At 41.9% G+C, this 24,863-nt stretch overlaps 1 protein-coding gene across 2 annotated transcripts in view; it reads right to left on the reverse strand.

Moving 5' to 3' along the window:
* The window catches only part of LOC141756877 (zinc finger SWIM domain-containing protein 6-like), a 73,265-nt gene that overhangs the window by 21,514 nt on the left and 26,888 nt on the right, over positions 1–24,863 (reverse strand). The gene's annotated exons all lie outside the window — the stretch shown is intronic.

Below are 24,863 nucleotides of genomic sequence, written 5' to 3' on the forward strand. Positions count from 1 at the left end.
AACAAATAAAACACACAACATATAACATCAGAATAAAGCAAAACATGAACAGTTGAACAGGATAAAAAGTTCAGAGGAGTAAGGCAGCATCATGCAAAGTGGGACATGTAAAAAGCTGGAAATTAATACAAAACTACAGGTGTTTTCAGACCGTCAGACCTAGTTCTTGGGTTTGCGGACACAATAATAAAGGGGGGGTTCTTAGAACTATGAAAAAGTTCCTCCGAAGCAGTTAAAACATGACAACATAAAATCACATGACATTAGAGAAGACAGGCAAAACCAGAAGCTGACACATACAACGCCAAGCTCTCTCTTTTAGCTCTGTTTTTGGTCACCACCTCCTCCTGAGGGAAATATCTGCCTCTTTAAAGGGACTGTTTGTAACTTTCAGAAATGCTTGTTAACAGCGACACCTGTGGCCGTGAAGTCAACGAAAGTCAGCGTCGAGCTCGCGCTTGCTCGCTCTACATAGACATGAATGAGCATCGCTCAACACAGTGAGGCGACACACGTCAGCTAAAACCACAATATCACTCTATATTTCAGCTGCTTGGCAGTAATGTTAGCTGACCAGACCAAGGTCTCTCCATGAACATGATTTAGATCTGATCCTAGTGTTGGCTTTTCCTGCCTCAGCGCAGGCTGAGGCAGCGGGGCTCTGCAGCGTGTCTCCCTGCTCTCTCTGCCCGCAGCCGGAGAGAGCAGGAAGACACCAGCACCCGGTCGGTAACGAGAAGACAACGTAACTCGTTGCAGAGCTCCGTCACTTCACAAGACACGGAAAACCTCTGTTGGTCTGGAGGAGCTGCAGCATTTATTTCTGCACAAACGTCCACTGAACATTCACTAGATATTCTCAGAGCTAAACTAACTCTTCTGCAGTGTGGAGTGAGCGCGCGTTCACGTCAAGAGCTGAGCGAGAACGCGCGCTCTGTCTGAGTGAAGGCGAGCAGGCAGAGGAGACGAGACGGCGGCCACACGCGAGCGCGCATATGCGAGCGCGCATGTGTGCCGACCCGCTACATTTATACGCTTAGAAAGTTACAAACAGTCCCTTTAACGGCTAAATACTCCACTATGTTCACCAGCTACTCTCCAACCTTTTCGGTCTACCTTTCGGTGCTGGACAGGTAGCGTATAGTGGATTTTTGTTTAGCTTTTTCCGCTGAAAACGGCGCAATGAGAGCGGTGAAAGTAAATTAAAACCAAAGGACAGTTTGCACATAAACTACTTTTCTTTCTAGCTTTGAATATTTTCTGCAAATTCTGTGCAAAATAAAAAAGAAACCAGATATCACCGTGGTTCAACCTAACTTTGATCTGGTGAAAAAATTAAAAGACACAAAAGAGATGGAAGAGAAAGACAGATGAATGAAGGCGTAAAGTTCTCCAGAATATTCTCATTTCCTTTTCATTTCCCTTCCACAACACCTCCAGCCTGAACTCCCCTGCCCTCTCTCAGGAGCGACGGGATCATTTCACCACGAGGCGGAGAGACCTGCTATTGTAGAGTGAACCTCTACACCAGCTGAAACCTATAGAAACCTATAGCTCTATGTGTGTGTTTGGAGGGAATGTAAACATAGACGGAGATGCAGATGTCAGTGTGGATTTGAACTCTTGAAGATATCTGAGTCTCTGACAGGAAAATAAACTCTGCTGTTTTCTGATTTGAACACGAGGATCATTTTCCATTTTAACAAAGACCCATGACGAACAACACAGAGGAGGTTTAAATGTGTCAAACCAGATGAGTAAACTGTTCAACACTTTATGACCATGAATGTTCTGTAATGACAGGAAGTAGACGTATCTGACTGGGTTAGTGGGTTACCAGTGATAACAGCTTGGTCAGAGGAAAACTGATGAGTTTATCATCTGTGTACGTACATTTAGCAGCGTGAGAATGTCTGTACTGTTTCACTGTAGGCACGCACATCGTTCTTTATAACACTAACATACAAGATAATATACAGTTACTCTGATTAAAAACACCTGAATGAGCTCCAAAGGTTTGAGAAGAGCAAGGCGAGATACACAGCCAGAGCAACAAGATGTACTTCTTGCATCATGTTGTGATGCAAGAAGTACATGATCTATTTCAATATTTAATCGCAAATTAATCACATTTTTAATCTGTTCAAAATGTACCTTAAAGGGAGATTTGTCAAGTATTTAATACTCTTATCAACATGGGAGTGGACAAATATGCTGCTTTATGCAAATGTATGTATATATTTATTATTGTAAATCAATTAACAACACAAAACAATGAGAGATATTGATCCAGAAACCCTCACAGGTACTGCATTTAGCATAAAACAATATGCTCCAATCATAACATGGCAAACTGCAGCCCAACAGGCAACAACAGCTGTCAGTGTGTCAGTGTGCTGACTTGACTATGACTTGCCCCAAACTGCATGTGATTATCATAAAGTGGGCATGTCTGTAAAGGGGAGACTCGTGGGTACCCATAGAACCCATTTTCATTCACATATCTGGAGGTCAGAGGTCAAGGGACTCCTTTGAAAATGGCTTAGGCAGTTTTTCCTCGTCAAAGTTTAGCACAAGTTTGGAGCGTTATTTAACCTCCTTCGCTACAGGCTAGTATGACATGGTTGGTACCGATGGATTCTTTAGGTTTTGTAGTTTCATATACCAGTATCTTCACTCTAGCTTTAAAAGTGAGCCCGCTACAACCTAGAAATCACAAGTTGCGTTAATGCGTTAAAGAAATTAGGGGCGTTAAACGTGTTATTATCGTGTTAACTTTGACAACCCTAGATGAGATAAAACTTTATTCATCCAGATGTGTGCAGCAGTTGCTGTACAAAGTAGGAAAAGAGTGCAAATAAAAACAAAATGTAAACAATCAAGATTATCAGTAAAAGTGCAAAAAGGATCACATATAAAGTGGGGCACCGAATAGCAGCCGTGTTATTCACCCTGGAACATTAGCTGTGAGATTTGATTTCCACTTTACATGTGACACAGTTCAGCCCTGCCGGGTGGAAGATGGTTGTAAACAGAGGAGGTGTTTGTCTGCATATGTGGTGGAGCAAAAAACAGAAAGAGGCGTACGAGAGAGTGAAACTGGTATAGAAATAGAAATGTAGATGTGTCCGTTTTTTACTGCTGAGCAGACGCACAAAAAACACACACACTGATCACACAGAATCCACATCCTGTCTTTTAAAACACACACACACACACACACACACACACACACACACACACAGAGAAAGAAGCGTGGTGCTCTCCGTTACGCAGCCCTGCCCCAGTCCTGCCTGGCCCACAGCTGAACTACTGACGTAACAGAAAGAGAGAGAGAGTGACTCGAGGAGGAGGAGGAGGAAGAGGAGGAGGAGGAGGACCGCTGTGCTGCTGGAAAAATTGGTATGCCCTCAGCTGAGAGTGTGTGTGTATGTGTGTGTGTGTGTGTGTGTGTGCACATGCAGGAGTGTATGCTTGGCGGCGAGCCAAAGCCCTGAGCTCAGCATTCTGTAATGCACTTCCTCTCTGCGTGTCTGCGCTCCACAGCTTGCATAATACAGCTCTGTGCACTGCATAGCAACCAAACTTAACTCCTTCACTACCAACGGCGTTTCTGCAGAGTTCACCAGGTTATATTTAAAGGTCCCATATCGTGCTCATTTTCAGGTTCATGTTGGTATTTTGGGTTTCTACTAGAACATGTTTACATGCTTTAATGTTCAAAAAAACCTTTATTTCCCTCATACTGTCTGTCTGAATATGCCTGTATTTACCCTCTGTCTGAAACGCTCCGTTTTAGTGCATTTCAACGGAATTGCAACGGAATTGCGTTGCTAGGCAACAGTTTGGGTCCATGTTTACTTCCTGTCAGCTGATGTCATTGACAGACACTGCAACAGGAAATAAACTGGGACACATTTGGAATGTTTACGTTTGTAATTTTCTAAATATTGTATATTTGTGACATCACAAATGGACAGAAATCCTAACGACTGAATACGGGCTGTGTGTATTTCCCTGTGGATTGAGCGTTTCGATACTTTCACAGTATTTATATAGGACTTAAGCCTGCTTTATAATATAAAAAATATGAAAATCTCACTTTTTTATAATATGGGACCTTTAAAACTTTTTATTAGACCTTTTTAAGTTCAAAACGAAAGCAAAAATATGAAGGAAAACCAGCAGCGACGGTACGGCCTAGAATTATTTATTTATCATCATATCACATTTCTTTAGTTAGTCCCAGCAGTATATAACAATAATTCATAATGATATAATTACTTTTGGGAAATATTTACTTAGATTAGATACCACTTGTGTTTATACATTGAATCTGAAGCTGGAACCAGTTAGCTTAGCTTAGCGTTAAGACAAGAAGCAGGGGAAAACAGCCAGCCTGGCAGGAAGTCACTGCATCCGGCTAAACTAATAGTCCAACACATAACCATGAGTTGTTGTTTTTGCACTTTTTTTGTTTTTTGTTGTACAGATTAAACAAACAAGATGAGCTTTAGAGGTGCAGGTAGAAATGTTTTGTTACCTTTGGACAGAGCCAGGCTAGCTGTTTCCCCGTTTCCAGTCTTTGTGCTAAGCTAAACTAAACGGCTGCTGGCTCCAGCTACAAAATACTAAAGTACAGACACGAGAGTGGCATCAATCTTCTCGTAATGGAGCTAATCAAATAATAGATGGATTAAAGAATTTAGTTTTTGCTAAAAAAAAATCAACCCTTCCTTGCGGATGTAGCTCGCAGTAGTCACGGTGTTTGCTGCAGGTCTGACGGCGCTAGAGGAAAACACAACGTCAAAACAATCTCGCTTTTAATTTCTACGTGTCTAACTTCTCCCGACAGGCTGCAACCGGCTATGAAAACATTGTATAGATAACATTACTGTCTACAGCAGGCAAGAGAAAATACAGATACAGAAAAAAGGATATTTAAGAGGCCTACATTAAAGACTTTTCGAGACCTGCAGAGATAAACTGGCCTGTAAACCGAGGTTTAACACTTCACTCCCAATTAAGCCCGAGGTAGTCAATTTAAGCCGTCCCTATGGGATTAAGTGAGGAGGGGGGGGGGGGGGGCTGTGAGGACGTTAGCCTGTGAAAGAGCAGTATCTGAGCTCCCTGCAGAGTTCATCCTGAGGAGACCTTCAGGCTGAGAGCAACATGGCCCAGTGAACCGGTGGCTGCAGGGGGTCATTCTCCGCTATGAGGCCAAAGCCTTCAGTTAACTCTCAGCACACAAAAGCCAGATAGACCACCACCCCCTCTCACCCCTCCTCCTTCACACACCAGCTCAGTCATTCAGTCAGCTCAGCCTCCAAAGAAGCTGGCCAGTCAGGCGGAAGCGAGAGCCTCTCAGCCAAGGTGTGTGCTTCTGGTGACAATGGGGAACCTAATCTGTCACCCGTGGAGATGCAGAGGCACCTCTGGGGCGTTAGGAGGGAGAAGTAAACAACCAATCAATAGTCACGGTGCGCTGATTACCATCTGTCCTTAAAACATCTGGCGGTGTGAGACAAGAATCAGACTGAAACATGTTTCTGCCCATTGATTAAACTGATACCAAATATGTAAAAACAATAAGAGGACACATCAGACCGGCAATAGGTCATCCAGAGTATGCTCTCATGACCACGCCCCCTCATAGACGGTAACCGAGTAAACAGAAGATGTTGAAACATCGCTCCAAACTTCTACTTTAAACAAACCGGTAATAGTAATAACGCTATGCTGAAGAGAAGCTGTGTAGCTGGTTGCACCAACAATAAATCCAAAAACACTGATCTCTGATTTGTTCTCCTCTCCATGTCCTAAAAGAGATCTAATAGCGGAGCTTCATGGCTTTAAGCTACAGACCAGACCAGCATGGCGTCATCTCCGAGGCTGCGTTCCCTTTTGGGGGAAAGAAACTCTCCATCACAGGAGAGAAAATGATGAAAAGCGGTTGTGTAGCGGGTTAACCGAGGCTTTCACACGGAGATCTGAGGCTCATCCCGACACGTGAATATTCACTGTAATGGTACGTGTCCACAGCCTCCGTGCTTTCCACGCCCCCCATTCATTGTCTATGTAAGCAGCCGTGCAATGCATTCTTTGTAGCGTGGCGTCGCGATTCGAGAGACTAGGCGTCACGACGCCCGCTCCTCATTTGCATAAAGTTGAGGGCTCGTTCACTTTATGTAAATCACGGGCGTCCGACGCGACTCGCCGCCTCTCGAAACTCCCGAGGATCTTTTAAACTAAACATTGTTGATCCAAAATAAAGACAGATTCATCAACTGGATGGATTATTTCTCGCCTCAAATGTTTTCAGAAACACATTTCAGTGAACTATTTACGTGAAATAAGAGAAGAAAGTTTCCAAACGAGCCTCCATACTGGTTCCGGTTTGAAAGCTGGGAGCAGCAGCCAACGGCGGGAAAGCGTTCGTCCAATCAGGAGCCGAGTGCCTTGTTTCTAGGGATAGCACACCAAGCGTCCAATGTTGGGAAGCGTCGCGTCCCTTCGCGATAAAAAACGCCCCTGTGGACACGTACCATAAGTGTGCTAAATGACTAAATGATGCTGACGTTAGCTTGAGTTTTGAGGCTGCTGTAGTAATGCAGTCATACATTAACGTCGTCTCCAACTAAATCTCAGCCTATAGATCAAACAGCTGGCTAATAACACGTTGGTTATTTACAGACAACACTTAGACTAACGGGATTCAAATATCTGGATAAGAGACATCGGTCCACTGTGTTGGACGGGGGAAAGACTGAAGGGACACGACGGAGATCAACCTTCATTTATTAAGGTATCGCCAACGCCAACACTCAGGTTCAGGCAAGATCGCAAAACAATTATTAGACATAAACGTTTGTATAACGAGAGATGAATGCATACAGACTTTTACAATCCAGACATATGGAATTGAAGGCTACTTTTAGCCGCCAAAGCTTCGGTCAACTGGGTTCGAAAGCCAGTTAACAGGGTTATGTGCTAATGTGGGGGGTGGGTGGGGGGGGGTGAAGTGTGTGTGTGGTTTGTAAGGAGCTGGAGGAGGATGCACCTCCATGTGAGCTCAAAATGAGGTCAATGAGGATTTCAGTTAACTGGGTCAATCTGTGTCCCTCTTAAGTGATCGCCAACAGCTCCTTACAGCATGAACACACTAATCAATGCTCTCTTTATATGTGTGTGTGTGTGTGTGTGTGTGTGTGTGTGTGTGTGTGTGTGTGTGTGTGTGTGTGAGACCATAAATACACCTGGCACTAATCAATGTTAAAAATAATGGAGCCAGTTCTCTTACTGCTTTTTGAAACAGAAGTGTAGAAATAACAAACTGAGCTGAAATACAACACAGAGGAAGGAGTCGGCCTCGACCGAGCGGACTGAAATTCCTCAGCTCTGTCAGAAAAACAAAGAGGCCGCCGTTACAACACGCGAGACGCTCTCGTCACTCAGACGACAAAACGACTCCTCTAGGAGCCGCTGTTTTATAGCGTCCATTTTCAGCGAACCCATCTGGCCCTGCAGCGAGCGCCGGGAGGAAACTCTTTGAAACAGCACTCAAAGAATGACTCAATAATCTGCCGGTGAGAGGAGAGAGGCCTTTTAACAGAGCAACCACCTCTCAGTGGCTTTCATCAGAGCAGATAGTGGTGGCAGAACATCCGTCAGTTACTCAAACAACTATCAAAGCACTCACAACTTTATCATCATTCTGTTATTGATTCATCTGCTGATTATTTTCCTGATTATTCCATTAACTGTTTGGTCTATTGAATGTCCAAAATAGTGAAAAATATTGTTATAATTTCCCACAACTCATATGATGAACTTGTTAAACATGATGCATTGTTATGTTTTTATCCATCCATCCATACATCTTCAACCGCTTATCCGGGTTCGGGTCGCGGGGGCAACAGCTCCAGCAGCGGACCCTAAACTTCCCTTTCCCGGGCCACATTAACCAGCTCTGACTGGGGGATCCCGAGGCGTTCCCAGGCCAGAGTAGAGATATAATCTCTCCACCTAGTCCTGGGTCTTCCCCGTGGTCTCCTCCCAGCTGGTCGTGCCTGGAACATCTCCCAAGGGAGGCGCCCAGGGGGCATCCGTACTAGATGCCCAAACCACCTCAACTGGCTCCTTTCGACTCAAAGGAGCAGCGGCTCTACTCCGAGTCCCTCACGGATGACTGAGCTTCTCACCCTATCTCTAAGGGAGACGCCAGCCACCCTCCTGAGGAAACCCATTTCGGCCGCTTGTACCCGCGATCTCGTTCTTTCGGTCATGACCCAACCCTCATGACCATATGCGAGAGTAGGAACGAAGATTGACCGGTAGATCGAGAGCTTTGCCTTCCGGCTCAGCTCTCTTTTCGTCACAACGGTGCGGTAAAGCGAATGCAATACCGCCCCCCGCTGCTCCGATTCTCCGACCAATCTCACGCTCCATAGTCCTCTCATTCGCGAACAAGACCCCGAGATACTTGAACTCCTTCACTTGGGGTAAGGACTCAGTCCCTACCCGGAGTAGGGAATGTTATGTTTTTATATGTAAAGTAACTAGCAGTCAGATAACTGGAGCGAAAAGTGAAAAGTACAATATTTGCCTCCAAATTGTAGTAATATAAAGTAGCATAAAATGGAAATACTCAAGTAAAGTCCAAGTAGCTCCAAAGTAAACTTTAGTAAAAGTAATAATAACTTCCCTTCTGGCTCCCCGGTGGAGGCGGCTCCTCCGTGGAGGATCACGGACGCACAAACATGCAAACTCACCAGCGTATTTACGTCAACGTGTCTTTGCTAAGATAAATAACGGCCATCAGAGGATTCACAACAAGCGTCTAAAAAGGGACAGGAGGATTTTTTCCCTCCCTGTCTTTCCACCCCCTTTTAATAGCATTTGTTTGAGTGCTGTCTGTTCCCGATGTGCTCGGTGAAAGTCATTTGTTTAGCCTCTGAGGACCATCAGCAGGCCAGCCAGCGCCGCTCCTCTCCAAATGCATTTGTTCCCACTCAGGAGATATATAGCGCTCGGTCTCCACAGAGATCCTCACAGAGCTGCTGCTGCTAATGAGCACAGGAATCCCACCAAGACACAAATACAATCAAATCAAAAGCTTTTAGTGTTTGCTTACATGTTGATCTGATTGTCGATTATTAAATCGCGAGCGCGTGTTTGCTACAACCGATATGAATATCCTCTGAATCATGTACGTGAAAGGAATAGTTCAATAATTCTTGCCGTCCTGATGAGAAGATTGATGCCACTCTCGTGTTCGTAAATATGAAACCAGGAGTCAGTTAGCTTAGCTTAGCATAAAGGCTAGAAACAGACGGCCTGGCTCCGTATAACCAGCTCAATAATTAACACGTTTTATCTTCTTTGTTTACAAAAAATAACACTGATCCACATTTTTCACCATTTTCTAACATTTTATAGACCAAACAACTAATTTATTAATCGAGAAAATAATCAAAACATTAATCAACAATGAAAATAATGGTTAGTTGCAGCCCTAAATGCATATATTAAACTCTTATTTAGTTTGCAAATGGTGAGAAAGGTCCGTTATAATGTCTCTAAAGCTCAAGATAATGTTTCCAAAAGCCTTGTTTTGTCCGGAAAAGCCAGTTTACTATCAAATAAGACAAAGAAAAGCAACAAATCATCACAATTTAGACGCTGGAATTAGCTATTGTTTTGTATTTTTATAATTTTTGTAAATGCATCTACTAATCATCTAATCCTCTCAGCTCTCCGTACAACCAAGTTTAATTTTCCATAACTTATTTAATTGAGAATATAATGTACAGATTAATCATAAAAAATAATCATTAGTTGCAGCCCTATGCCAGACTATTTCTTGGCCGGGTGCAGTGACGTCCTGCCAGGCTAGCAGTTTCCCCCTGCTTCCAGTCTTTATGCTAAGCTAAGCTAACTACCTCCAGCTTCATATTTACCGTACAGACATGAGAGTGGTATCAATCTTTTTATTTATCTCTTGGCAAAAGAAGGTAAATATTTCCCATAACGTTGAACTATTCCTTTAAAACAGCTACACGATGGTGATTAATTGTAGATTATATATATTGTGCTGAAGTGCCTTTGACATCTCTGGTAGCATTCACAGGAGCCGAGTAAAAAAAGATGAAAGTATTCTCAATCCTCTAAATTATTTACATCAGGTCTTTGATCACATCAGCACAGATACGGACTAAAATAACCAGGAAGAAAAGGATGTGGGAACAGGCAGCACATCAGTGAAGCGGGCCAACGAGAGGCCGATGGGGAGACGAACACTCGGTGAACTCCGTGGGAACGAACGCGTTGGCAAACGTCGGGCTCGCTGAGTGAAGTTAACTCAGAATAACCTGAACGTCCAGCTGTTTCTGCATTGTGATTCCCCTTTAATGTCACCATTTACCCACAGACCGTCATCGTACGGTAGAAATGACTTCAAAGCAGTTGTGGAATTAAAAAACTGTGACTGGGCCAACCTTTTCCAGTAATAACGTTCACACACTACATTTACATATGTACATATATAAAAGTGAGACTGAGAGGTCATAAAGTGAGACTTCCTTCATGCATCAAAGTAGAATATGACTCAACCAGATGTTATGAGGCTAAAAATAATCCTGTGACCTAATTTATTTATTTCTTCAAACAATAACTAGAGGATTCATTTGTTAATCTTCTATGAAGTTATCGTGAATTAACGCCTTTACACATCAACAGCGTTTTTTAAAAATATTTGTAACAGTTTTTTTGAGTACTTTTACACAGAACATGAATATTACGCGGCGAAAAAGCGTAATTTTTTCAGAACGAGGTTGATTTTTCTGAGCTTTCGCAGCGCTAATAAAGGCATCAACCAATCATGTTGTGCAGAATGAGTTAAAGGGACTGTCTGTTCTGACTTTCGTTGATTTCACGGCCACAGGTGTCGCTGTTAAGAAGCATTTCTGAAAGTTACAAATAGTCCCTTTAACTATCTCCATGCCGATACTGGAACCACAGCAAAAACGTAAAACATCAGGAAAAGCAATGGAATAATAGATGACAGAACATGGAACTTTAAATTGTGTTTTTATTGATTAAAAATGTAAAAATGTATTAATTCAAAAAATGAAATGGTATGCAGTAATCTGATGTCACCTATACTTGAGTTTATGTGATTTCTTTGATAGTTCACTTTATATTTGCATTTATTTGTTTGTATTTACATTTGATATTGTCATTGTTTTGTGTTGTTAATTGATTTCTAATAATAAATATAAACATACATTTGCATAAAGCAGCACATTTGCCCACTCCCATGTTGATAAGAGTATTAAATATTTGACAAATCTCCCTTTAAGGTACATTTTGAACAAATAAAATAGTGCGATTAATCTAGATGGATAATCATTTCATCTCTTATTCTTATTTCTTCTATTTTTCTTATAACTTATTTTTTATAATAACACACACGCACATCAAGGCAACTCGCAGCTCGTATTAAAACATTGTCATTAAAGTATCGGTACTAATAAATCGGGGTATCGTAGCGTTTTTAACGCTGGGGTATTGCGATACCTTTCTAGCATCCGTATATCGTTCAACACGACCGCTGATGAACGACTAATCACTTTAAACAGCTAATCGTTACAGCTCTTATTGTGATCTAGCTTACTGTGGTTGCAGCTCTAGACAAGTTTAAAACCAGCTTTAAAGACCTGTTGAATCCAGGCTTTTGTCAAATCAGGTGTGCATGTATCTGCTGAATGCATGTATGTGTGTGTTGAACAACTAGCCCAGCAACATTATGTGGGCTTGTCTTTGTCTGCAGCCGACGGAGAGAAACCGTTTAACTGTCAGCGTAACGTCATAACGTCTGGAAGAGGAAAGAATACTTTCCTACACAGCGTCACAGAGGAGGAGGGGCCCCTCGCTGCCAAAACAGGATGCAGGCCACGCCATATCATGGCAGAGCATCAAACCAGAATCACACACCCTCAACCTCCTTTTCTATTTGGGCTAAAACAGACGACACGGCTCGCTCAATGTCTCTGGGGAACAGAGGAGTGACTGGCCGGCAAGATAAACAATCATCACTGCTGCTAATCAATCGCCTCTTTCTTTCTTTCTTTGTGTACTCGCTTATTTTGGTTTCACATTATCTCGTCTCTTCCTGTCTGAGCACCTACATCCAACCAGCCAGCCAGCTCGTTTCCTCGCTGCATCTCATTGACCAGCTGGCTTCCTGTTCAGCTGCCATGATGTGATTCGTCATGTCACCTCGCAGTTTCTATCCATCCTCCATCATCGCCACGACGGAGAGCTTCACACACTAAACACAGTTATGATCATGATTATACCAGCTGGCTGCTCAGACTGCTCTCACTGCTGGTGAATAGAAATGACACCCGTCAGTGGTGGAGAGGAAGTAACGAGATTAAGTAGAACTTTTGAAGAGGGGGAGTATCGTATCGGGCACGGTACGAATCAATCGTACCAAGTATGAAAACACCCGAAGATTTCTTTAGTACATTAGTCATTTCTTTATGCTTTTTTCATGCTGAATGACTTATTACCAAGACACTCTCCGGTAAACACAAGACTAAATGATTAGTCAAGACAATATTCTGCAGATTACTCAATAATGAAAATAACCATTAGCTGCAACCCGACTGTTCGACACCCAAAGAGGTACAATTATTCAACATTTCACCATAAATTTAAGCATCAGAACTTAGTTTCCACTTCTTCTCTCTCCCATTAATCATCTCAGGACCCCTCAGATTTTTCTGGTGACCCTTTGGAGGGCTCCAACCCCTAGTTTGGGAACCACTAGACTAAACTAGCTAACATAGTTAAACTAGCTCCACCTGGAGCAGCTCCAACAATAACATGATGCATCAGTATCTAATGTTATAAAACAAATACTATACTAGTTCTTGCAGAACAAGTACTTTTACTTTTGATACTTTAAGTACATTTAGCTGATAAAACTTTTACATTAGTAGAATAGTTTGAATGCAGGACGTTTTCTCCTCCCCTGGTTTTAAGTCGGCGTGCAGCAGCGGCACACGCTCCTCTGCTCATTAACCACTCCCCGCTGTAGACCGCATTAAAGCCCAGTCGATACGATTTTCAAGTGCATCCCGTTTCCATCACACACGCACACTCGTACCGACATTACTCATGTTCAACAGATGAAAACAATGACTCAACTTGTAGGCGCATGCCAGGCATACCCCGGAAACACACCGGATGAGTCTGCAGGGCTTGTGGGAGCTTGTGTCAACTCTGAGGTGTGTGAATGTGCTCGTGTGAAGTTTGTAGAGCGACTGCTCTTTTTTAAAGCAATAGATAGTAATCACACATGATTATTAGAGCTGCTAACTAACAATTATCTTCATTATCGAATCATCTGCAGATTACTTTCTCCATTAAAGATTACATCCTCCACTGATTTCATACGTACAGGTTAGTTTAGAAACTCGTCATGGAGGAAATATTTGCATCAAGTCTTGTGTGGCTCTGGAAGGAGAGACGACGGGAAAAATAACCCCTGAAGATGTCACCTGTATTCAGGTTTGACACTTTAAATATTTGCAAGAAAACCTGTGTAACTGGGGTAAAGATGAGGGTTTTAAGGCCTAACAGAGTTGTAAAGTTGGGGCGATTAAAGTAAAAGTTCCATTAATTTTCCCCCATAATATATAGATATATATATATATCTATATATCGCAATATATTGAATCATTACTTCTGTATCATGATACGCATCACCAGATTAAGCCCTAATCAAGCTGTAATGACGTATTGAAGTCATAAAGTCATGAGGAAATTGAGGATTTTTTTCACGTGTGGTGACAAAGTTGTGCAACAGTTTGCCTCGAAGTGTTTAGACAATGGATTCACGATCAAATAGTTTCAGGGTGCACCTTAAAACCTGGTTTTACTCGTCTAAATTTCAACATGTTGTACTTGTTGAAGCTTTCAGGCACTCGCCCGAAAACGGCGACACGTCTAGGCGCTGTGCTTAAGGTTGGGGGGGGGGGGGAGGCCTGCAGCTACAGTTGGACCAGGAGAACGAGATCATTTGCTTGTTATTACAGATACAGATGTGGGTGCAGACGGTGGAGCATGCAAAGAGGCAGAATGATAATAAACAGAGCAGACAGGAGATCCCCACGTGAGGAGCGGAGGCAGGAAGTGGATGGTTATAGGTCCCGTGACAACAGCGTCGGTTCACAGTCAATGGGTTTACATTATGCGACACACAGTCTGGGCACTTGGTAAAATTTGGCTAAGCAAACACTATGATGATTTCACTCCCTGGGTTTAACAAGCACAGGCGTATAGATACTGAGAGCAGATGGCAGGAGCGTTATCTGGCAGAGCAGGTTCACATTCAGCAGGGAGGCACGAGTGTTTCAAGTCCAATTTAAATAGAGAGCTGCAGGAAGGAGTCCGAAAACCCAGACATTAGTTCGCATTTTAGCACTTCTGGTTCCCTCGTCTGGAAGTCAACGGGTTTTAGTCAGATGCCTGAAATAAGGTCTGTGGTTAACACAAGATTACAAGATTTTAACGTTTTGTTCCACGATATAAAATATGTAAGTATACACTCACCGGCCACTTTATTAGGCACACCTGTTCAATTGCTTGTTAACACAAATAGCTAATCAGCCAATCACATCACAGCAACTCAATGCATTTAGGCATCTAGACGTGGTGAAGACGACTTGCTGAAGTTCAAACCGAGCATCAGAATGGGGAAGAAAGGGGATTTAAGTGACTTTGAACTGGTCTGAGTATTTCAAAAACTGCTGATCTACTAGGATTTTCACGCACAACCATCTCTAGGGTTTACAGAGAATGGTCCCAACAAGAGAACATATCCAGTGAGCGGCAGTTGTGTGGACGAAAATGCCTTGTTGACGTCAGAGGTCAGAGGAGAATGGGCAGAGTGGTTGGAGATGATAGAAAGGCAACAGTAACTCAAATAACCACTCGTTACAACCAAGGTATGCAGAATAGCATCTCTGAACGCACAACACGTCCAACCTTGAAGCAGATGGGCTACAGCAGCAGAAGACCACCCGGTACTAGCAAGGTGTACCTAATAAAGTGGCCGGTGAGTGTATATTAGGCTTACACGATGATCGGGCACACACCGATTACATTACGTACCCAACGCCCCCAAAAAATGTTCAATATTTACGATGGGATATCCTGTTGTTTGTGAGGGACCCCGATGACAGCCGATGACGCAGTCACGTGGAAAGAACGATTGAGAACCAAGCTGACTGGCCGCGGCTAATGCATGAGTTAACGCAAAACACGAAACATGACGTAGTAGTAAGATGGAGCTCAGAGATGGAGGACCAACTTGTTGATTTGTGGCAACAACAGGACTGTTTATTTAACGTGTCTCCATGACTTCATCTGTTATTTTTCTTTTTTCTTGGTGAATTTTCAGTACAAATTAAAAACTAACATCACTAATTCTTCCTGCCCGTCGTCCGCCATGTTTGTTTACACTAAAGTCACGTGTGATTGCCAGAGATTTTGCGATATTTCCGTTTTTTTTAGTCGGGCCAAGTCGTTGCTCTTCACTCGTTATAGGAACAAAACTGTTATATTTAACACAACATGTCGTTATGTGTGGAGTCTCTCACATTTTACACATCTATTAAGATTTGAAAAATCTTTTAGTGTGGGCCCGTCTTTACTCATTTACGGGTTTTAGGACTCGTCCTTGCAGCACGCTTTTGGCCCAAAAAACAAACAAATGTTACTGTAGGTTTAAATTTCTTCTTTCTGGGAATTACAATTGTGATCAAATAACTACACAATTCAAAAGAAACAGAGGAAATGAATGTTAATTTCAGTTTGACGATATTTCTTTTGTCTGAGGAGGAGAAGAGAGGAGAAGAGAGGGGAGAGAGGAGGACCATCAGTCTTCATAAAGCTCTGGCTGTGAGCTAACAGCCTCTGATGGATGGCACCTTTAAAGTTCCCATTAAAAGGTAAGCATTGCTCATAAGCAGCTTCTGATTCACACTCAGCTCTGCTCCACAAAGACAAAAGCTTCTCTGCAGCACTCCACGCTGTTATTTTCATTTCCTCTCTCTCTGTCTGACTTCAGCCGGTTTCACGAGTCTAAAAGATCAAGAACAGGCGGTTTGTCGGTGAGCAGTGCTAATATGGTTAAAATGCTCAAAGCTCTTCACCCGTTAATAACTAAAGCGCTCTGTTTGCAGAGCTGCGGAGGTCCGAAGGGCGCTCCTCTCCGGAGACCACCCCATGAGGCCCGGCGTCCCCGTGAGGCGAGGACGGCGGCAGGCTTTGACTTGCTGAGACGATGTTGGGTTGAATGAAACTCCCCAAAGAAAAAGAAACCCGCTCCACTGCTTTCTCTCTGAGAGGAAAACCAGCATCTAGAGCTCAAACTGTTAGGCAATCAATCAATCAATCAATCAATCTACATACAAATGATCTGCTTCATTTAAGTACGTTTTCTGTTAGTTTTCTCCATTAATCGATTAATTGTCGTCAATAACACTTAGGAAAGTAGTGAAAAACGTCCGTCATAAAGGCCCTCAGCTCAAGATGATGTATTCAAATTGCTTGTTTTATTCGACCAACAGTCAAAAAACCAAAAAGATATTCAGTTTATCGTCATATAGGACAAAGACAATGACCAAATCTTTACATTTGAGACACTTGAACTACTGAATGTTTGGTATTTTTGCTCGATCGAATATATAAAATAATTGGCAATTAAGTTTCTGTTCGATTGATCAACCCATCGTAGCTCTAAACCTGAATATTTGGGGTCTACACTCGGTCCAAGAAGACGGCATCTATCGATCCGATTGCGTGCAGACGAAGAGGTAAACTAGTTCCTCCCCTCCTCCACCCTCCACCCGCCTCTCCGCTCCCTCGAGTTGAAGGTTAATGATGAAGGGATACGGCGGAGGAATACAGATCAGGGAGACGTGGACGGATGTGGAAAGAGTGCTAAACCAGTCTGGAGCCACGGTGGCGAGAGATTATGAGCAACTACTAACCAACCTTAAGGGATGAGGTTGGTGATAAAACCCCACACATTAGCCTGATACATCTTCTTCCTCTGTGCCATAGCGCTAGTATAGTAAAAACACATCAATGAGCCTCACTGTGTCACTGGGTGACATGTTCCTTCATCACCATCAACATACACACTGGAGTTTATTTAGACTCAATCCCACATACACCGTCCTGCTGCCACTAATACTCACTAGAGCACCACATGAGGATTAATCCGCCGCTGAAAGTAGTCCCCACCTAATGCTCTATATCTATCCTTATTCGTTAAAAGTCTTACACTCTAGTATAGTATGAGGTTGTACTACTAGTATAGTATGAGGTTGTAATACTAGTATAGTATGAGGTTGTTCTACTAGTATAGTATGAGGTTGTTCTACTAGTATAGAATGAGGTTGTACTACTAGTATAGAATGAGGTTGTACTACTAGTATAGTATGAGGTTGTACTACTAGTATAGTATGAGGTTGTTCTACTAGTATAGTATGAGGTTGTTCTACTAGTATAGTATGAGGTTGTACTACTAGTATAGTATGAGGTTGTACTACTAGTATAGTATGAGGTTGTACTACTAGTATAGTATGAGGTTGTACTACTAGTATAGTATGAGGTTGTACTACTAGTATAGTATGAGATTTCAAACACAGCCAGTGACATTCCTCGTGGTGTTTTACACCGACCTGGAAAATACTTGACAAACCACGACTGACCCAGTTGTAGGACATTAACATCCACCACCTCTGTCTTTAATTTTATACGAGTACGGTCACTGTAGTGTAAAACCATTTTTCAAAAATGTCAGCTTTACCAATGACTGGTCTGTGAAATGCAGCCGAGCGTTCGTTTCAAAGCGTGCGCACGATGGAGCTCCAATAAAAATTGATCTAGCAGAGCAGAAGCATATTTGAGGTGATATGTATACGCCATTAATGCTGATCAACAACCTACAAGGCTGCGCGTGGTGTGTATATGTGTGTGTGTGTGTGTTTGTGTATGTGCACTCTCTCTCCCTCAGCATACTTACAAAGCTTTGCATCATTCAATAGGTGGCGGGCCGATTCATTGATTCTTCATAAAATTGCAGATGAGAGAGCGAGCCGGCAGTAATCAGTGTGTACACAGTGTGTGTGTGTGTGTGTGTGTGAGAGAGAGAGAGAACACAAATTATGTTTCGATATGCTTAGCTCAAGTTTAATTCAATAGTGTATGCTGAGTTAAGCAGTCAAGCGTATAAATATGTACTGTATCACAATATCAGAGATTTAGCTGAGGCGGCGATAATCAATATTTGTATAATAATGTGAGAGGGATCTCTTTTAGTCAGACACACTGACATAGTTAGCAAACATAGTGGAGCATTTATCAGCTAAATAATCTGTCATGTTTCAGATGAGTTGTTTTCAGTTCCACCTAAAAGACGTTTCCCCTCCAAACTTCACTCAGATAGTTTCATTTAAATAAACAGGTGGAGGCACAACGAGGTTCAACTCTCCAATACTTGACAGAAAAAGCAAAGATGGGAACAAAGTCAAAAAATGAATACAGATTTGTGTCTTCTTCTCTTTCCCATTAATCATCTCAGGGCAGTACATGCAGATGAACGGCATGTACTGCCGGGCTGCAGTGACACAGAGTCGGTTGAGAATCGTTAAAGTTTCCCTTGAATGAATCAGACCTCAGCCTCATTGTTTTGGAAATGACAACAACATTTTTACCAACTGATAGCCAAAAACACATCTCTTCCTGTCTCTCTCCATATTTGCTCCGTTGGCTACTTAGATCAAAGAACGTTTATTGATTCGATCCACAAACGATTGGCTAGCCAGTCGCCCCAAAGTCTCATTTGATTGGATGAATTATTGTAAACGCCCCCGAGTGCAGGATGAGTCATCAAACATTTGAAACCGTTTACAGGAAGAGGAAAGAGAAAAATCCCATTTCTGATGTAAAAATCCTCTGATACTGACATACACTCACCGGCCACTTTATTAGGCACACCTGTTCAATTGCTTGTTAACACAAATAGCTAATCAGCCAATCACATGGCAGCAACTCAATGCATTTAGGCATCTAGACGTGGTGAAGACGACTTGCTGAAGTTCAAACCGAGCATCCGAATGGGGAAGAAAGGGGATTTAAGTGACTTTGAACTGGTCTGAGTATTTCAAAAACTGCTGATCTACTGGGATTTTCACGCACAACCATCTCTAGGGTTTACAGAGAATGGTCCGAAAAAGAGAACATATCCAGTGAGCGGCAGTTGTGTGGACGGAAATGCCTTGTTGATGTCAGAAGTCAGAGGAGAATGGGCAGAGTGGTTGGAGATGATAGAAAGGCAACAGTAACTCAAATAACCACTCGTTACAACCAAGGTATGCAGAATACCATCTCTGAACGCACAACACGTCCAACCTTGAAGCAGACGAAGACCACCCGGTACTAGCAAGGTGTACCTAATAAAGTGGCCGGTGAGTGTATATTTGGCATGTAACAAGAGGTTAAAGAACAATTAACACACGGACACAGGGTTAAAACTGGGAAAATGTATTTTTCATTTCATGGGGACTTTAAGTAGGGTTTTGAATGCAGGCCTTTTACTTGTAATGGAGCCCTATTTGTACTTTAAATGAAGGATCTGAGTACTTCAAACACTTGTCTCAGGACACTGCACCTCACTGGATGATCGCCGAGCCAGAACGTCCTTTTCAGGGCCGAGCCGGTAAAAGTTTTGGTCTCATTCCAGTGATGACTGAAATGCACCAGAGAGACCAGACAGAGAGTTTTCACTGTGTGGTGACAGTTTGCGGCGCTGCCAGCAGAACCAAACCCGATATCTGAGCACAGAAACACACCACTGAAAAACTACAGATACACAAGAATCTACAGACTGCAGCGACAACAGACTACCAGCCCCCCATCTCTCTCTGTGAAGCAACAGGCCAGTGACAGACTTGAGGACGGAGTCTCAAATTCTGCACTTCAGTGAACAAAATGACAGTAATGTTGATGGAAACGCAGTTAGAACCATTTCAGGGGCAGCTGAGTTTTAATTGGTAGGGTTGTGCAAACAAATCACACAAACACAAACATCTCTCTTAGTTTTGGAACTACAGTTCCCATAATTTGAGGGTTTTGGGGGCTGTAAATAGGAACTATAATGTGACCATGAAGTCAGTGAGTTAGCTGTGGGCTAAAAGCACTTTCAAGAGAGTGAAAGGATGCAATTTTAACTTATATTTACATTTTTGGAAATGAAAAGTATGCCGATTAGAAGCTCCTGTTTGGAGTGTACCCATGGATATGCAGACAACCAACACTGGATTACTTTGACACTGAAGAAAACTTAAAAACGTGATCATTTTCTGGCAAGTTCTGCAGTTATTAGGAGTGTCTTTTTTCTGTTATTCTAAGTAGATTTTATCCGCAATGGACATCCGAAATATGTCGCAGTTATGACACCAAGAAGGAGAACATTTTTTGACAAAAATTGTGGCAACGCAGTAACATTTGTCTCTCCCTTACAGTTTGAAAAACTCTGTTTTAGATGAATAAATAACGGTAAATCAACCAAACATCATGCTCTGATCACTAAGAAAGCAAGTAATCAATAGTTACACTTTGGAGCAATAAGCTATAAGTTGTTTTTTTAAGCCAAAATGCCCAAAAATTACAGGTTGTAGTTTCTCAAATGTGAATAATTGATGGTTTTCTTTGTCTTCCATAGAAGCACATTTAATATCTTTGGGTTTTGGAGTGTTATTTGGACAAAACAAGCAAACTGAATATGTCAACTTGGGCTTTTCTGACCAAACATGAATCAATCCATCAATCAATAATGAGAATAATCCTTATTTTCAGCCCAGTTTCTGTATTTCCTGGCTGAGTGGGTAAGAAAGAAGAGGAAAGAGGGAGGTATCCCATCAATAACAAACACTGCATACTATCAGCATTGATGTTTGAATGACCTCTGACCCGATACTGCAGATGGAAGCACATTAACATGAGATCAGACGGAGAGAAGTGTGTGTGAAGGTATGAACTTGACCTCCTGTAGAGTGCAAGCAGCTTAACTGTGACCTAATAACCGGCTAACGCAGGTTACAACACATTACAGCACATGTTTTCCCACCATATATAGAAGAGCCATCCTTACTCTGGTTATTAATGTGATGGTGTACATTTGTTTACATCTTTGATTTTGAAGTTGTTTTTGACGAAGCGGTTGCAGATAACCATGCTCAGTGCACACATCAACACTGCAGCCTATACTTTAACATGTGACCGAAGCCTATACTTCAGCTCAAACATAACATATACCTCAACATGCACATCGGTGTGTATGAGCAGAGACCACGTCATGTTTACGCCTGGGATGAAGCTACTTCTGACATTGTGTTTGACCTTTTTAGTGTCACAATCTACATACATTTTTGAGATTTCAAAAGTGTTGATGAATCCGAAGTTAGGCTTCTTATACTGACCACAACATTTAGTCTAAATCAGGTCATCCAGGAAGTCTTATTTTTAAATATTGTTATTTTGGCTCTTGGGATGTTATCTCTGCCGATATGGTTTGGTCCAGATTGAAATATCTCAACAACTATTTGCCATTATTTACAAACCATGAAGCCATGAATTACAAACAAATGACATTAAAAGTGATAAATTAAACCTTAAGCTTTAGGCCTACATTTAACTGTTTTATTAAGAAAGAAAATTGTGAAATTAGTGGGTTTATTTGGGGGAAAGTCATGTTATCCTTGTAATAAATCCAGAAATATGTGTAGTAAAGCTGCTGTTTCTGCACACAGGGTGCATTTCTGCCTTCTGACCCCGAGTGCAAACTGAATTAGACAAAAGCCTTTCATGTCCTCTGCTGCTTCTCTGCATGAAACTCAACTGCAAAACGACTTCACACCGGAGCAGCTCGTCTTCCTCCGTGAGTTTAAAAAGAGATAACGGAGGATGTTGAATTGGTCTCAATAAGAAGCTGTCTGTCTGGGCTTTGTTTGGTCAAGATTTAGTTTATTTTGGACCTAAGCCTCGTTGGTTGAAAATACTTTAGTGCATGCACTTTTAATATACATTTTGGCGAATTAAAATGATGCCGAATTAGCGATTAGCAGTTCCTCTTTGCAGTGTACTCATAGATGTACAGACAACGTGACGTTTTTAAGGCAAGTTCTGTAGTTATAAGGAGCGTCTTTTTTCTAGGATTTCTAAGTAGATTTTATTCGCAATGGACATCGGAGATATGCTGCAATTATGACTCCAAGGAGAGCAATATATTATGCAGCAGCTTGATTGCATATATATTTTTAAAAACAGCAGATTTTAATCTCATTTTATGCATTAATCAGTAAAGGTCTTTAATTTTATGGGCAAAAACCGTGACTGTGACTTTCCTACTTTCAATCAGAAACTCAGTGAAATGTTTAAGGCGATTAAATCACTGATGGCAACCATAGCAACAATTAATGACCAGTTTTGAATAAAATAATCGCTGCAGCAATAGTTGAAACTGCAAAACCTGCATTTGCATTTTCTGCTCTTGTTTTTAATGTTTGATTTTTGAGCATGTTAACAAGCTGAAACATTATCGATTAATCTTGAGGATTATCTTCTCCGTTAATTGTTTTGGTTTATAAAACATCAGAAACGTGTGTCCCTGACCCCAAGGTGAGGTCTTAAAACTGCTTTATTTTGGTCTGACTAACAAGCCACAATCCAAAACTATTCAGACACCCAACCCACGCTTCCCTTATTACTCAATACTTTTATGTAGGCATTTAAACATGATCTTTAAAAGGTCAGACTGTGCTTCTGAACAGCAAATATCTTACCTGATGGAAGATGTCTAGCAAGAAATTGTGATTAAACATATAAAAAGAATGAGCTTTAACGCCTCTGAATGCTTTTTAAAAGTCAAATCAGCTCAATTAATTCCAATTAATGCACTTTTAGGTGATTTCTGATGCTACAGTAGGCTGCTAGAACTCAAACCTGCTTCAAAAATCTTACTTTTGACCGTAGATATGATCTTAAAATATGGTCTGACCAACACAACAAAACCCCTAAACATTCAGTTTACTCTAATGTAAGACAACGGAAGCAGGAAATTCTCACATTTGAGAAACTGGAACCATCAAATTATTGTCATTTTTGCTTAAACAATTTACTTATTGTCAAAATAGTCAACTTATTTCAGCTGTAGACACTTTTATTACTGTTTGGTATTAAATTGCCGTCAGCCTAGAGTGTATATTGAGTAGCAGCACACTCAGAGTTATTGGTGGTGGTCCACCTCGCAGCTCAATAACATCACCACCAACTATGATATTGGCTACAACTTGGGGAATAAAGTAGCCCTCAAGTCTAAACTGGAGTATTTGCTCCTGTAAGAAAGAATGGCTTCCTTTATCTTTGCGCTGATTAGCAGCGAGGGTTTGTTGTGGAGTACGAGGGGCTCCACAGCAAATGTGTGCCTATTCATTTCCTCAAGGTCTGCTGCGAGAAAACCTCCCTTCTCCGGTACGGCCCACACGTGGGGAGATTACATCTTTTATTTATCACTTCTTGGCTCTATTTTTCCAGCAAATTCCAGACCGGGGTGCAATCAGCCAAGAAAGAAACCCTCCCTGTGTGTGTGTGTGTGTGTGTGTGTGCGCGCACACTACTGTTATTACTCTTTGTGAGCATGCCGATCGAGCCCCCCTCACGCTCTGGAATAACAACCCAGATTCTGTTTCTTCCCTGCAGATACATTTCCCAATATCTGGGAATATATAGGCCTCTTATTTTGGCAGGACAGAAGCTTGTGTGTTGTGTGTATTCTAGGGGTGGGAAAAAAATAGATTCACCTATGTATTGCTATTTTGAAATTGATTTTTTTAATGCCAGAATGGATATATTTGCTTCATTTGAGTCTGTGGAGGTAGAAGGAAGTTACCGCTTTTATTGTTGTAGTCTGAGTAACGTGACGTCATATCTGTTCCGTATCCGTCAACCAAAACAAACCGCATCCAGCGTGGTAAACACTACACATCCAGTAAAGGATGGAAACACTTTGGGTTTCACACATTGCAGGAAAAGCAGAGCTAGACATCACGGCTAAAGCTGCATGCTAACTCTGTCACGGACAGGAAACGTTTTGCGGTAACGTGGCGGTCGAGCCGGCCGTCGCTCTCATCTCCGTGGTCAAATGGGCCGACGCTACGACTGTAGAGCACCCAGATACTGACATTTATGTTCTCTGCATTGAAACGGCCCCGATGGAGCTGACCATGGATGGATAAAGAGAACGGAGCTGACGGGAGAGCTAGAGACCACCTTGGAGAAGTTAGAGGAAGTAGACACGTGGGACTAGTTTTCAAAATAAGGTGTTAACAAAAGGAACTGTATATACAAAATACACATATGGAAATAAGATTGATTGGATTATATTCACCAGAAGTATAAAACATTACATGTCCCTTATAAATTAAAAATAAAATACCACTAGTTTGTGAGGGAAATGTCTTTATTCTTTGATTTTTGGGTAGCTGGAAAAATGTAAATAACAAATAAAAGGTAAATAATGTCCAACAATGACTGATATATTTGACTTCAGGACATCTCTGACTACATACATGCTGAAAATCAAACATTTTTACTGTATTAAGATATTTTCAAATTAAAAGTCCCTAGCAGTGTATGATTAAACTTTTTTCCCGTGGTCGTGTGTTAAAAAGAGTTTACAAAGAAACGCAAATCGCAACACCCAAGTATCGTGATAGTATTGT

This window comes from Sebastes fasciatus, chromosome 19 (assembly GCF_043250625.1).
Source record: "Sebastes fasciatus isolate fSebFas1 chromosome 19, fSebFas1.pri, whole genome shotgun sequence".
NCBI lineage: Eukaryota > Metazoa > Chordata > Actinopteri > Perciformes > Sebastidae > Sebastes > Sebastes fasciatus.